The sequence below is a fragment of the Periophthalmus magnuspinnatus genome, chromosome 4 (genome assembly GCF_009829125.3).
Source record: "Periophthalmus magnuspinnatus isolate fPerMag1 chromosome 4, fPerMag1.2.pri, whole genome shotgun sequence".
In the NCBI taxonomy this organism is placed as follows: Eukaryota; Metazoa; Chordata; class Actinopteri; order Gobiiformes; family Gobiidae; genus Periophthalmus; species Periophthalmus magnuspinnatus.
Window position 1 is genome coordinate 19,901,276 of NC_047129.1, and position 12,609 is coordinate 19,913,884.

Consider the following 12,609-nt stretch of genomic DNA (forward strand, 5'->3'; position numbering starts at 1 on the left):
TCTAACTGCGGTTATCAAGCCTCTCCTAAAGAAGAGCAGTCTTAATGCCACAACATTGAACAATTACCGACCCATCTCAAATCTGCCGTTTTGGGCAAAGTCCTCGAAAAAGTTGTTTACCAACAGCTTATTAACTTTGTCCAAATGAACAACTCCTTTGATGTTTCCAGTCAGGTTTTAGACTCCACCACAGCACTGAGACTGCTCTTATCAAGGTGACAAATGACATCCGCCTGAACACTGATGCAGGCAAAGTCTCAATGTGGATACTGTTAGATCTGAGTGCCGCCTTTGACACTGTGGATCATGGGACAGACTAGAAGACTGGGAGGGCAAGTTCACCTTAATAATGTGGCGATAAACATTTATAATCAACCTCATGTTTTTTTATGTTTGAAATGGACCTATGCAGGTGTGTGTTTTGTTTTTGTTTGTATTGTTTTGTGTTTGAGCAGGGCTGGATTCTCTTTGGCCGCTCCCTGGAAAACAAAATCTGAATAAATCAAAGGTTCATTGTGGTTCTTGATGATGCAGCTAGCAAAAAAAAAACCCCAAAAAAAACACACAACTCTTGTCATAAATGCAGGTGTGATTTTTCTGTGTGTGAACTAGGAATACCTGGAATAGAACACAACCAAACCAAGTCTATATCAGGGTTAAACTGGGCTAAAATTGGCTAAAATGAGTTAAACTAGGCTAAAATTAACTAAAATTGATTAAACTGGGCTAAAATTGGCTAAAATGGGCTAAACTGGACTAAAATTGGATAAAATGGGTAAACTGGGCTAAAATTGGCACAAAAAAAAATGCTAAACCAGTCTAAAATTGGCTAAAATGGGCTAAACTGGGGTACAATTGGTTAAACTGGGGTAAAATTGGCTAAACTGGGGTAAAATTGGCTCAAATGGGATAAACTGGGCTAAAACTGGCTAAACTGGGCAAAATTTAGCAAAAAATTTGTTAAACTGGGCTAAAATGGGCTAAACTGGGCTAAAATTAGCTAAAATGTGCTAAACTATCTCTATCTCCATCTCCTCTTGCCTCTAGCTTTTCCACAAGCTGATAGTTTAGTCCATTTTAGCCCAGTTTAGCCCATTTTAGCACTGATGTAGACTTGGTTTGGTTGTGTTCTCTTAGACCAGCTAATTCCAGGTTTAGTCCTAGTTCACACATAGGAGCCGTGTTTTATATATTTATTTTTTTGATAACTGCAGAATACATCTTCAAGAACCACAATGAACCTCTGATTTTAGCCAAATAACTCTCGGCCAGAGCGACTCCAACTATGTTCAAACACGGAACAAAACAAACAAAAACAAAACACAAGTCAAACATTAAAAACTGAAGGAGCATCTTTTGTACGTGGACGACGGCACTGGTTCAGTTGTAAATAATTGAATGGAAAGAATACATTTTTTTAAACATGTCTACAGCAAAAGAGACAAGGCGATATTTAAAACTGTTATAATGATATTTAAATAAAAACATGCACTCGTTAAATCACTACTTTTATCCTTTTACAGAGCTGCGGAGGGGCGGAGATTGTGAGGTCAGACTGGACACGAGCCCGAGACGAGACCACCAGAGCCGTAACAGAACCCCCCCTCAAAAATTCAATTACAACCAGTCAACAAAATAAATAAATAAATCCTTTTTTGTAGAAAAACTCCCACGTCCCTCTGCGTTTGTCAAACTGTCCAGTACAAAGGTCAGTTAGCCGCATCACGACTCCCCTGACCGCCAGGTTTATACTGCTACAGGACGCAGACGTAGACGAGCGAGGGATGAAGGACAGAGCGAAAGATGGAAAAGGAGAGGTTTGTACTCAGCTGAAAACTCAAAAAGCATTTCTACATTTGAAGAGTTGATTTGCAAAAACAGAACATTTGAAAAAGTCTTGGGAGGTTTGTAGTTTTCTCTTTGTTTAGTAATATTTCCAAAAGCCAAATGTGTTTTACTGCGATTGGAAAATAACTCCATCCCTGCGAAATAAAATCCACTTTACAAGAACAAAACGAAACAAAATGAAACCAGTTTTGACAATTTTTCAAAATGGAGATGTGAGTTTGAGCTGCTGAATCCTTCACTTTAAGTTTAAGTAAAGAAATAATTAATGAAATCATTTTTTTGTTTGTTTTAAATGTACCACTGCTGGTCTACTGCTTCATATGTTTATGATCTCACAGGGATTCATTGCCTGGGATCCAGAACACACATCTTCAATACACAAAGATGTGAGTCTGGTCACAGTTGAATCTTCCCGTTTTCAAATGGACATGATTGACAAGTGGATTAGCCAATCAATGACCTGCATGGCCTGTCTGTATCAGGAATAATAAAGAAAAAGAAAATCTTAGAATTATTGAGCGAAGCCTAAACTGTTAATCTGAGGTGACAGAAATGTTATTTTATTTGTAAATCACAGGCGACCAATGAGCTCCTTTGTTTCACATGTGTCACTGAAATAAACAGATCACGTTTGGAACAGACAGATATCAACCTGTATAAAAACACAGAGAGATATCAAAATTAAGAGATGCAAAATTATAATTATGCTTAACAGTTTTCTAGTACAGTTTATTCTTTCATTTGGTGATATTTAAAAAACTTTACTTTCCTAAAATCAAAAACTATTTATTATAGGAGTTGATCTTTTAGGCTTCAAACTGCGCAGTTAGCAAGAAAAACATAAAACACAGCTCTTCTGGTATCTAACTGGGACTAAACCTGGTACTAAACCCAGACTAAACCCAGACTAAACACAGACAAAACCAGGACTAAACCAGGACTAAACCAGGAGCAGAATGAGACCAAACCAAGTCAGGACTAAACTGGGCCAAAACCAGCACCAAGCAGCACCTGAGCTGTTCTGGTTTTCATGTCATAGTATCAAAAGTGGAAGTAGTACTTCATTTTGTTACTTAAAGTAAAAAATGCTGATACCGGAGCAAAATAATACTCAAATAGATTTTTTCATATGATTTGACATGCGACTTTTACATTTAATTAAGTAAATGTACCTCTTTAAAATGAACTTAAAGAGTAGAGTATTTCTTGCAGATTTTGAGCCGTATAAAGCTTCAAATTTGATTTGTGCTGAATTTTGTTGAATCTGTTTTTATTTGTATATTTTTGTTTGTTCAAATTCTGAACATGTTAAAAATAAACCCTCAGCCTTTTCAGCAGGTCTCACACAATAATTAAAATACTTTTACTTTTCAGTCCAGTTAAACAATGTAGTGGAGTAGAAAGTACAGATACTGCTCTCAGATGTACTGAAGAAAAAGTAAAACATTCACTTCAAATTGTACTTAAGTAAATCTTTTACTTGAGTACTTTACTACATTTACTTGGTCACGTTCCTTTGCTGCACATTCTGAATCTGTGAGGATCCAGATCCTGCGTCGTGTGAACTGGGTTTAGAAAATCTGCAATAATTTAAACAGGAAACACTGCCATTATTCAAGGTAAAAAGTTAAAGATTACAACTTCTTTCAAAATGGTGCTCAAGCCAATTAGTTGAGTAAAATACGTAGTTAATTTCCACGAATATAAAAATGAGAGGATGAGAATGGGAAAAGGCTCGGGGAGGTCGCATCCATCAGAGGGACTATGATGTGCACGGCCACCCTGTCTCCTGCAAAGATATATGCACCAGAGGAGGAAGAGAAAGAGGAGGAGGCAGAGGAGGAGACAGACGAAGAGGCAGAGGAGGAGACAGAGGAGAGACAAAGGAGGAGACAGAGGAGGAGGAGACAAAGGAGGGGGCAGAGGAGGAGGAAGAAAAGGAGACAGAGGAGGAGGCAGAGGAGGAGGTAGAGGAGGAGGTAGAGGAGGATGCAGAGGAAGAGGCAAAGGAGGAGATAGAGGAGGAGACAGAGGAGGATGCAGAGGAGGAGACAGAGGAGGATGCAGAGGAGGAGACAGAGGAGGAGATAGAGGAGGAGACAGAGGAGGGGGCAGAGGAGGGGGCAGGGGGGAGGATCTGCTCTGCCCATCGCCCGGGGCCTCTCCTGGGCTTGTTCAGGTGGATGGTCCGGCTCTTCATTTGGAGCACAGTGGGGGGGCTCCAGACTTAGGGCCCTCGGGACTCTCCGAAGTCGCAACTCATCCTTCCAACGCGTCTCCTGGGTTTTTCCCTCCGTCCTCTTCCCAGCGGGGTGGGCTCGGGGTTAGCCGTTTGACTCCTCATAGCGGGACAACATGGTGAATCGCTAATCCAATTCTGGGGCCCCCTTGTGTCACAGGGGGGCCCCTGTGTTCCTGTCATGCTTCATTAGGCACATTAAGGGCCTTTTTCTATTTGTCTGCAGGTTAATGCTCTCACTGACACATGGGCAGAGAGCGGAAACGGGGAAAGATGAAACTAAAACCTATAAAAGACGACATAAAAAGGTCCTGGATTAAACAAAACTGACTCTTGTAGCTTTAAGCTGCGTTATGAAACTGTTTCTTCATCACAAACAGACCTGGAGCTGTGTTTTGTCATGGCGATAATCAAATCAAAATTGTATATCTGTTGAATTGGGAAAGGTCCAGATCAGAATGGATTAGTTGCCTGAAACCTATGAAAAACCCTGCATATTTAGGCTGACTTCTTCTCTCAATTTGAAAACACTCTGTTCCACCTTGTGATGTCATCATGTGGTAATACAGGAAGTGCTCCGCTGTGTTTTTAAACTCCACACACCTTCACTAGAATCATCATGTGGATCATTTCAGCCCTGCAATTGACAATCTCTACTGGACTAAAGGTAAAAGGAGCTGTTAACTTGAAAACTACCACTTCATGACATCACAAGGTGGAACAGAGAATTTTTGAGCTTTGGAGATGTAAATAGACTAATAATAATGTGTTACTCAAACATGTGTGAATGAAACAAACACAACTCCAATGTTTTTTTTTTTTAGAGGTAACAGCATTAGTACATGACTTAAACCTTATGACAGTCCATTTTGTGTAATACAGGAAAAAACTTGTGCGTGAATGTGTGAGTGGCTCCTTGATGTAAAGCGCTTTGTGTGTCTTGAAAGTGGCAAACCTCTAAATAAAAACGTGTGTATTTACCATTTACATGTTCAGGCCTTAAACTCACTCTCTCCAGCCTGAGTTTTGGTCCCAGTGTGAGTCTTGTCCTCAGGTGAGAGTAAAAAGTTAACAGTAAACATTCCTCCAGCCTCCAGTTCAAACAGTCGTGTATTGTGTGGGTTCCTTCCTGGCCGGCCCCATGGTGAGCGGGCGCCTGGTGATGGGATGGCTCTCCCTGTGACTATATCACAGAGTGTAATTGGCATGAAAAGAGCCACGCTGAGAGCTGTTGGCGAGCGGCACGTCCCATTATCCCCGCAGATATCTCATTTAGAGGGACTCATGCAGGGAGGAGGCTCACACAGACACGGAACACTGCTCTACTGACGCTTGTTCAGAACGCACTGGGCCGTGGGTAAAGACGGACTTACATTTATAGTATATAGGGTCAGAAACATGCAGGAGATTTGACTCAAGATGCAAAATACAAAATATATACATGAAAAAAACTGCAATTAGATTATCTTTAAAGGTCCTATATTATGCAAAACTGACTCTTGTGAGTTTTAAGTCATGATATAAGGCTGTTAGCGCATCAAAAACATATCTGGAGTTATGTTTTGTTTCATTCACACATGTTTGAGTAACACTTTATTATTAGTCTACACAAAAATGCTCTGTTCCACCTTGTGATGTCATGAAGTAGTAGTTTTCAAGTTAACAGCTCCTTTTACCTTTAGTTCAGTAGAGATTGGCAATTCCAGGGCTGAAATCATCCAGATGATTCTAGTGAAGGTGGATGGAGTTTAAAAACACAGTGGAGCACTTCCTGTATTACCACATGATGACATCACAAGGTGGAACAGAGTGTTTTCAAATTAAGAGAAGAATTCAGTCTAAATATGCAGGGTTTTTCATAGGTTTTGGGCAAATAATCCATTCTGATTTGGACCTTTTCCAATTCAACAGACATACAATTTTGATTTGATTATTGCCATGACAACAGAGGAGTGTTGCCATGTCATATCTGGAACAAATCCTCATGTCTGAAACACTTGAAAAGATAACTGGGGAATAAATGCAGATTTTTTATAAGAAATATATAAAAGAAATGATCAGTGATGAATGATTAACCTTTGACCTCAACATCTAAGAACTTTTAGCATATTATCAGAAGCCATTAGGTCAGATAATAGTGTGATGTCATTTGAAACCCAGAAATATGTGTTGTGGTTTTGTTTAACTGAATCTTTTTCTTTCAGATTTTGATGAATTTTGATATTGATTAAAGCTGAAAGAGCACAAGACAGAAGCAGATCAGGAGCAGGAAACAAGAGAGAGGATTTTAAACAGTTCTGAGGTCACTTCTCTCTGTGATCAGTTTGTAAATAAAATTAGTTCTCACATTGGCTTCTGTCATATAAATAAATAATAAAACCGCCAGTCTTCAGAACGGCTCTTTGAAAGGAAAGATCCAAAAGAGTCGGATCCCACAAAAGAGCCAAAAGTCCCATTACTATAACACAGTCAGTCTGGGTCTGTTAAACGACTGTATAGTGTGTCCATAGCATAGACTGTATATAGAAAATGGACATAGCCAACCTGCTAGCTGTGTGTTCTGGCTCCAATTCACTTTCTATGTAAACTGTGTCCCCTCTCTCTGTAACTGCTGCTGTCAGACTCGTCAATTTGGTCTTAAAATGTTCATATTAATCCGCTCTACATGATCCTTGGGTTTTTATTTCACTATTGTGTCTATAAATCAAGATATGAACATTAATAACAGACAAATCAGGCGCCTTCTTTCTCCGAGGTCGCTCCCACTAGCATTAGCAACAGGTTTGATTGACACCGTTGCTAAGCGTCCACTCCCTGCTAAACCAGCAGTGCGGGTGGGAAGGGGCGTTACCTTCAGCAACCTCACTCCTGATTGGCTCTTTGGTTGCTATGATACTCTGGAAACTATACTATGGAAATCTGCTCCAAATTCTCTCCTATCTCTGCTAGCCTCGATGAGCTTCATTTGGAGCTGAACGCTGTGGATGACGTCACTCTCACTTAGTACACTTCTTTTCCACAGTCTATGGTCCATAGCCCTGTCTTCAGTCTGGCCTTAATGCACACGCTCATGACCACAGCTAAATAAAAATGGATGACCAACAATATTGTCACATTTTATTTACGCTCAGGTCAGCGGTGAGTCACTCCTGTGAGCTCCTCTGAGTGTGAATACAGTTATGTTCATATTTCAGCTAATCAAGAAGAAGCTAACAGATCGCCCCGTACCTCCCCCTCTCTCCCTCCTTGGACCACAACACGACCGTACCTCCCCCTCTCTCCCTCTTCGGAACATGACATTGGACCGTATCTCCCCCTGTCTTTGTCCTCGGACCACGACACAGGACCATACCTCCCCCTGTTTCTCTCCTTGGACCAGGACACAGCACCGTACCTCCCCCTCTCCCTCCTTGGACCACAACAGGACCTTACCTCCCCCTCTCTCCCTCCTCCGGCCATGAAGCGGGACTTTCGTTTTTAACTGTCAACTTAACAAGTATGACTGCAACACAGAAGCTCCGAAGCCCCCTTCTCTCCCCTCTACACTGCTCCTTTACCAATGAGAGGTTGAGAGGCTGGGGTCTGCTCCACCAATCCAGGCCTGAGGCAAAACAGAGTGACAAATGTGAGAACTTCCATGTGTGCGACGTGTTTTATGTATGCAGAAAAAGGTCTTTCACTCGGGCTTAGAGCGCTGCCGTTCTGGAGATGATGGAGCCACACACTGAGATGTTTGGAGTGGGTCAGTGTAAAGTGTGTGTGTGCTTCAGGAGCCAGAGGCAGCGGCTCCTCAAAGTTGACATGGCTTTTCTTATCACTACTGTTACTGTTTAAATTGATCAGTGTTAATAAAGGACTCAACAATATGATGTTTTTAGCACGCAAACTAGTCCCCCTGAAATTGTATTTGGAGTGATTCATGTTTGAGATATCTTTCATCCCTTATTTTCACAACGCCATTTTGTCAATTTACCCACATTTAAACTCCAATGGCACACGTACACTGTGACATACAGGCCCACTGTGAGGCACACACCCATTGTGACGCACGCACTTTCTTCTCCAGTTTTACTTTCTTAATTGGTGATACTCGTAGGATTTGGCAGCGTCGTGTAGTCATTTTGGTAACAATGAAAACAAATGTGCTGCTCGCTAGTGTCATGTGCAGCTGTCCATAGGGGGCGCCGACAGCATCCGGCGCTTTGTGATGACGATGGTGACGTCAGCTCCCATTGGACACTGCAGTTTTTGAAAGAGGATGTCAGCGGACTTGTTTCTTTTATTATTATTATTATTAGGGTTGTTAAAAGTACCAAAAATCTGATACTAATACAATACAAAAACTAACTAGACACAGGTATCGATACTGCAAAAAGTCACAATACCAGGACAAAATTTGAACTTTCCTGAACAGTTTTACTCTCATTTCTAGGTTTATCAGAGTCCAAGACCTCATGTAAAGACAGTACTATTATTTTGTAAATAAAAATGACATTCAAGTCCTAACAAAGAGCATTTATCTTCACTGTGGTATCAGAATCAGTATTGAGTATTGTGTAAATTACTTAGTATCAAATTGGAGCTTGAATGTATGTATCGTGACAAACCTACTTCATATCTCACCAGCCTCAGAGCAGAACTGTAGAAGTCACCGCTCTAGAGCCTGAAGCATCTGTCCGTGTCATTGGCTCAGTCCTCGACCAATCAGAAAGACTTTTACAAAACCCACACAAACAAAACAAAAAAACCACACACACACACAAACTAACAAAATCATGTTCTTGAGTCAAACTTCTATTTTCAAGAAAACTTTGGGATATATGCTAGGAGGCTAACATTTAAAAAAAATTGCCAATAGCAAATGTAAAACTCAAAGCGCACAGCTAACACACCAAAACAAATACATCATATTATTAAATTAAACATTCTGCTACAGGGCTGCTCCTGTGGACCTTCAGTTACAGAGGGGCAGAAAAGGTGAGGAGTGACTACAGCAAACGCTCTGCTTTGGTATGCCCCTGCGAGCTCCCATGATGCATTAGTGAGGAAGAGGAGGAATGAGTGAGCGCTGCACACACACAGAGCTGTTTCTTCAGTTCCTCCTTATCGATTTCTGCAGCAAATATAGAAGAAGAAAAAGAGAGGGAGGAGGGCCACACAGATATTAAAGAAGACCAATAGAGCTTGTGTCTCTATAGTTCTCATCTCTGACCCCCGTGGATCATTATGTTATAATTTACACATTTTAATCACAATATTCATCTAAAACGACTTAATAAAAGAAACAAGTAGTCTGGCTTCTGCGTTAGAAAACTGCGGTGCCCAATGGAAGCTGACGTCGCTGTAAACGTTATCACAATAAAGCGCCCCCTATGGACAGCTGCACATCACACTAGAGCAGCACTTTTTTTTTCATTTGTACCAAACTGACTACGCAACACTGCTGAATCCTACAAGTATCACCAATTCAGAAAATAAAACTGGAGAAGGAAGTGTGTATGTCACAGTGGGCGTGTACCGGTGGAGGTTAAACGGGGGCAGATCAACAAAATGGCGTCTTGAAAATAGTCGATTAAAGATTACTCAAACATGAGTCACTCCATATACAACTTCAGAGGCTCAATGAGAAGAAACGACTAGAACATGGTTTTAAAATCTTTAATCAATGTTTAAGTGAAATACTAACATGCCGTGTGACCTTTGAACCTGCGTATGATTAATGTGTAGAGGTCACACAGAGCTGTAATCACAAATTGGTCTAAAACATAAAAAACAAAAGTTGTGCTGCAGTTAATGTCGGCCAATGGACTGTTGGCAGTTGACCTTTGACAACAAATCTCTGTTTAAAGCAGCGCTCGGACTTTTACTGCGGCGAGGGGCTCCTGGGAAGGACGGGACCTTGAGCTGCATCTCAAAGAACAAACGAGACTAAAGACATGAGGCTCAGCGACTGGGAAACATATCGAACTGTGATGTTTCTGACCAGTATTGTGTGATTGTGATGGTGATTATACTTGTCGTTTATGTTTTAATAAATGGATTCTGTTCAAAGTTCCACGTTTTAAACATGTCCAGAAGAACTGACCAAAGAATGCAATACAAGAAGCAGATTTCAGAACATAGACATACAGGGAGGGCATCTGACTCACAGGGAGGGCATCTGACTCACAGGGAGGGCATCTGACATACAGCAGTTTTTATGCAGAATACAACAGGAATTTTTCATGGAGGAAATGACGTTACTTCAAAAACTGACGCCTTTGGACACATTTACAGATTACAGATTTACTAAAGGACGCTCAAACACAGATCCACCGCCTCTTCTGCACAAATACGGCGCCGCGTGAGGTGATATACGGCGAGCTGGCGGACACACGTCTACCGGGACACGGCAAACAGGACGATTTGTGAGCACACGAGAGCCTGCCGTATAATGATAAATATCAAATCAATATAGTGACCTTAATTTGCCCAAAGCATAACTCTGATGTCGTACACGCCATTTCCATTAAAGCGGCATAAACCGTGTGGCGAGGGCAGAGAGGCCGTGCCCTTTTGAACCCTGCGCTCGCCCGGAGTGTGGCCGTCATAAAAGCACAAGCGCCCCCTGTTTGGTCACTCACCAAACTGGGCCTCTGGTACCTTAATGCCTCATAAACGAACGCGCCGCTGCTGATGGCTCATGGGTAATAACGTCACGCCTCAAGACGTTTTTTAAAAAGAACAAGCGAATGAGAACGATGGGTTCCGCAACGCTGGCAACATTATGGCAGCACAGGAGGAAATATAATAGGTTGAATATGCTATGAATAACAAAAGCTGTCAATACTCACCTCCAGAGGAATCGCTGATAAGACACAGTTCTTGTCAAAGCGGCGAGCCGATGGGCCGATTTATGATTTGTGTCCGCAGATAACAGGGGTACGAGCCGTTTAGTGTGACGTGCACTCCTCTAACGCAGTTTCAGTTTGTGGCCACACGGAGCATATGTGGAACTGGTGTTTTTAGCATTTACATATAAAGGAAAATAGCTCTGCATTATGTGTTTGTACAAGTTAAAAAAGTGGAAGAAATTATAAATATTTAAAGGTCCTATGTTACACAAAATGGACACTTGTGAGGTTATTATAATGCAGTTAGCGCATCAAAAACAGATCTGGAGTTGTGTTTTGTTTCATTCACACATGTTTGAGTAACACTTTATTATTAGTCTGTAACATCTCCAAAGCTCAAAATGCTTTGGTCCTCCTTGTGATGTCATGAAGTGGTAGTTTTCAAGCTTTTTTTTTTACCTTTAGTTCAGTAGAGATTAGCAATAAATTCATCCAAATGATTCTAGATGTATAGAGTTTAAAAACAGAGTGGAGCACTTCCTGTATTACCACATGACATCACAAGGTGAAAGAGAGTGTTTTCAGTTTGAGAGAAGAACTCAGCTTGAATATCCAGGGTTTGTTAAAATGTGTGAATGAAACAAAACACAACTCCAGGTCTGTTTGTGATGAGGAAACATTAGAACACAGATCAGAATAATATGGGCCCTTTAAACAGTGTAATATAGGCCCTTTAATGTTGTTTTGTTTGTTTGCATGAGTAAATATATATATCTTTATTTATGGAGAAAGTGCAGATAAATAGGTAAATAAACAAAAAAATTAAAAATTTCATGTTAATGGGGCCCTCGTTTAACTCTGAAACATGATTGGCCTAAAATGGACACTGGTACGGAGATCAAAATATGCAAATATCATCCTATAGCATTTATAATTACTGTTTAATTATGCAAATGAGCTGAAAAAAAAAAAAAAAACATTAGTAAGACATAAGCTCTAAGTAATATTTGATCTGGGTACTTAAATCTAACACACATAAAGACGTTCTGGCATCTGGCTCATTTCTGTTGGACTAAATATCATCTGAATATTTTTATTAGAATCACCCCAAATAATATCGAGATTTTTGTCCCTACATGTGTGAGACGAGGCCGGGATCATTCCAGTTACTCAGATACAAAACATCAACACAGAAGCCCAGATTGAAACCTAACTTTCAGCCTCAGACATAGCAGTGCCCCCAGTTAGCATCACACCCTCAGAGAATATTGATGACGTCAGCTGTGCTCTCATGGGCCATGCTCGGTGTGTAAATGGATTTTAGAATAATCCAAAACTAAAACCACTGCCAAAACAATTCACAAAAAAAGTCCTCAAAATGGCGCTTGTGACATGAAGCTAAAACACATGAAGAAACACAGTTTTAAACCAGATTACATCACATGACTCACATTTTTATTAGGGATGGGACGATACACAATAATATCATTTATCGCGATAAAAGGGGGCACAATAATCGTTCATGGGACATTTTATATAATCGTGATAATCGCCAACAAAGATAATCGCCATTATATCACCAGAATGTGCAGAAAAAAGCTACTTAACGACAGGGGAGTAAACAGGTGGGGGCAAAGATGTCTGTTGTCCCAGGCCGCAGGGATTTAGGGGGCCAGAATTTTGAGGCTT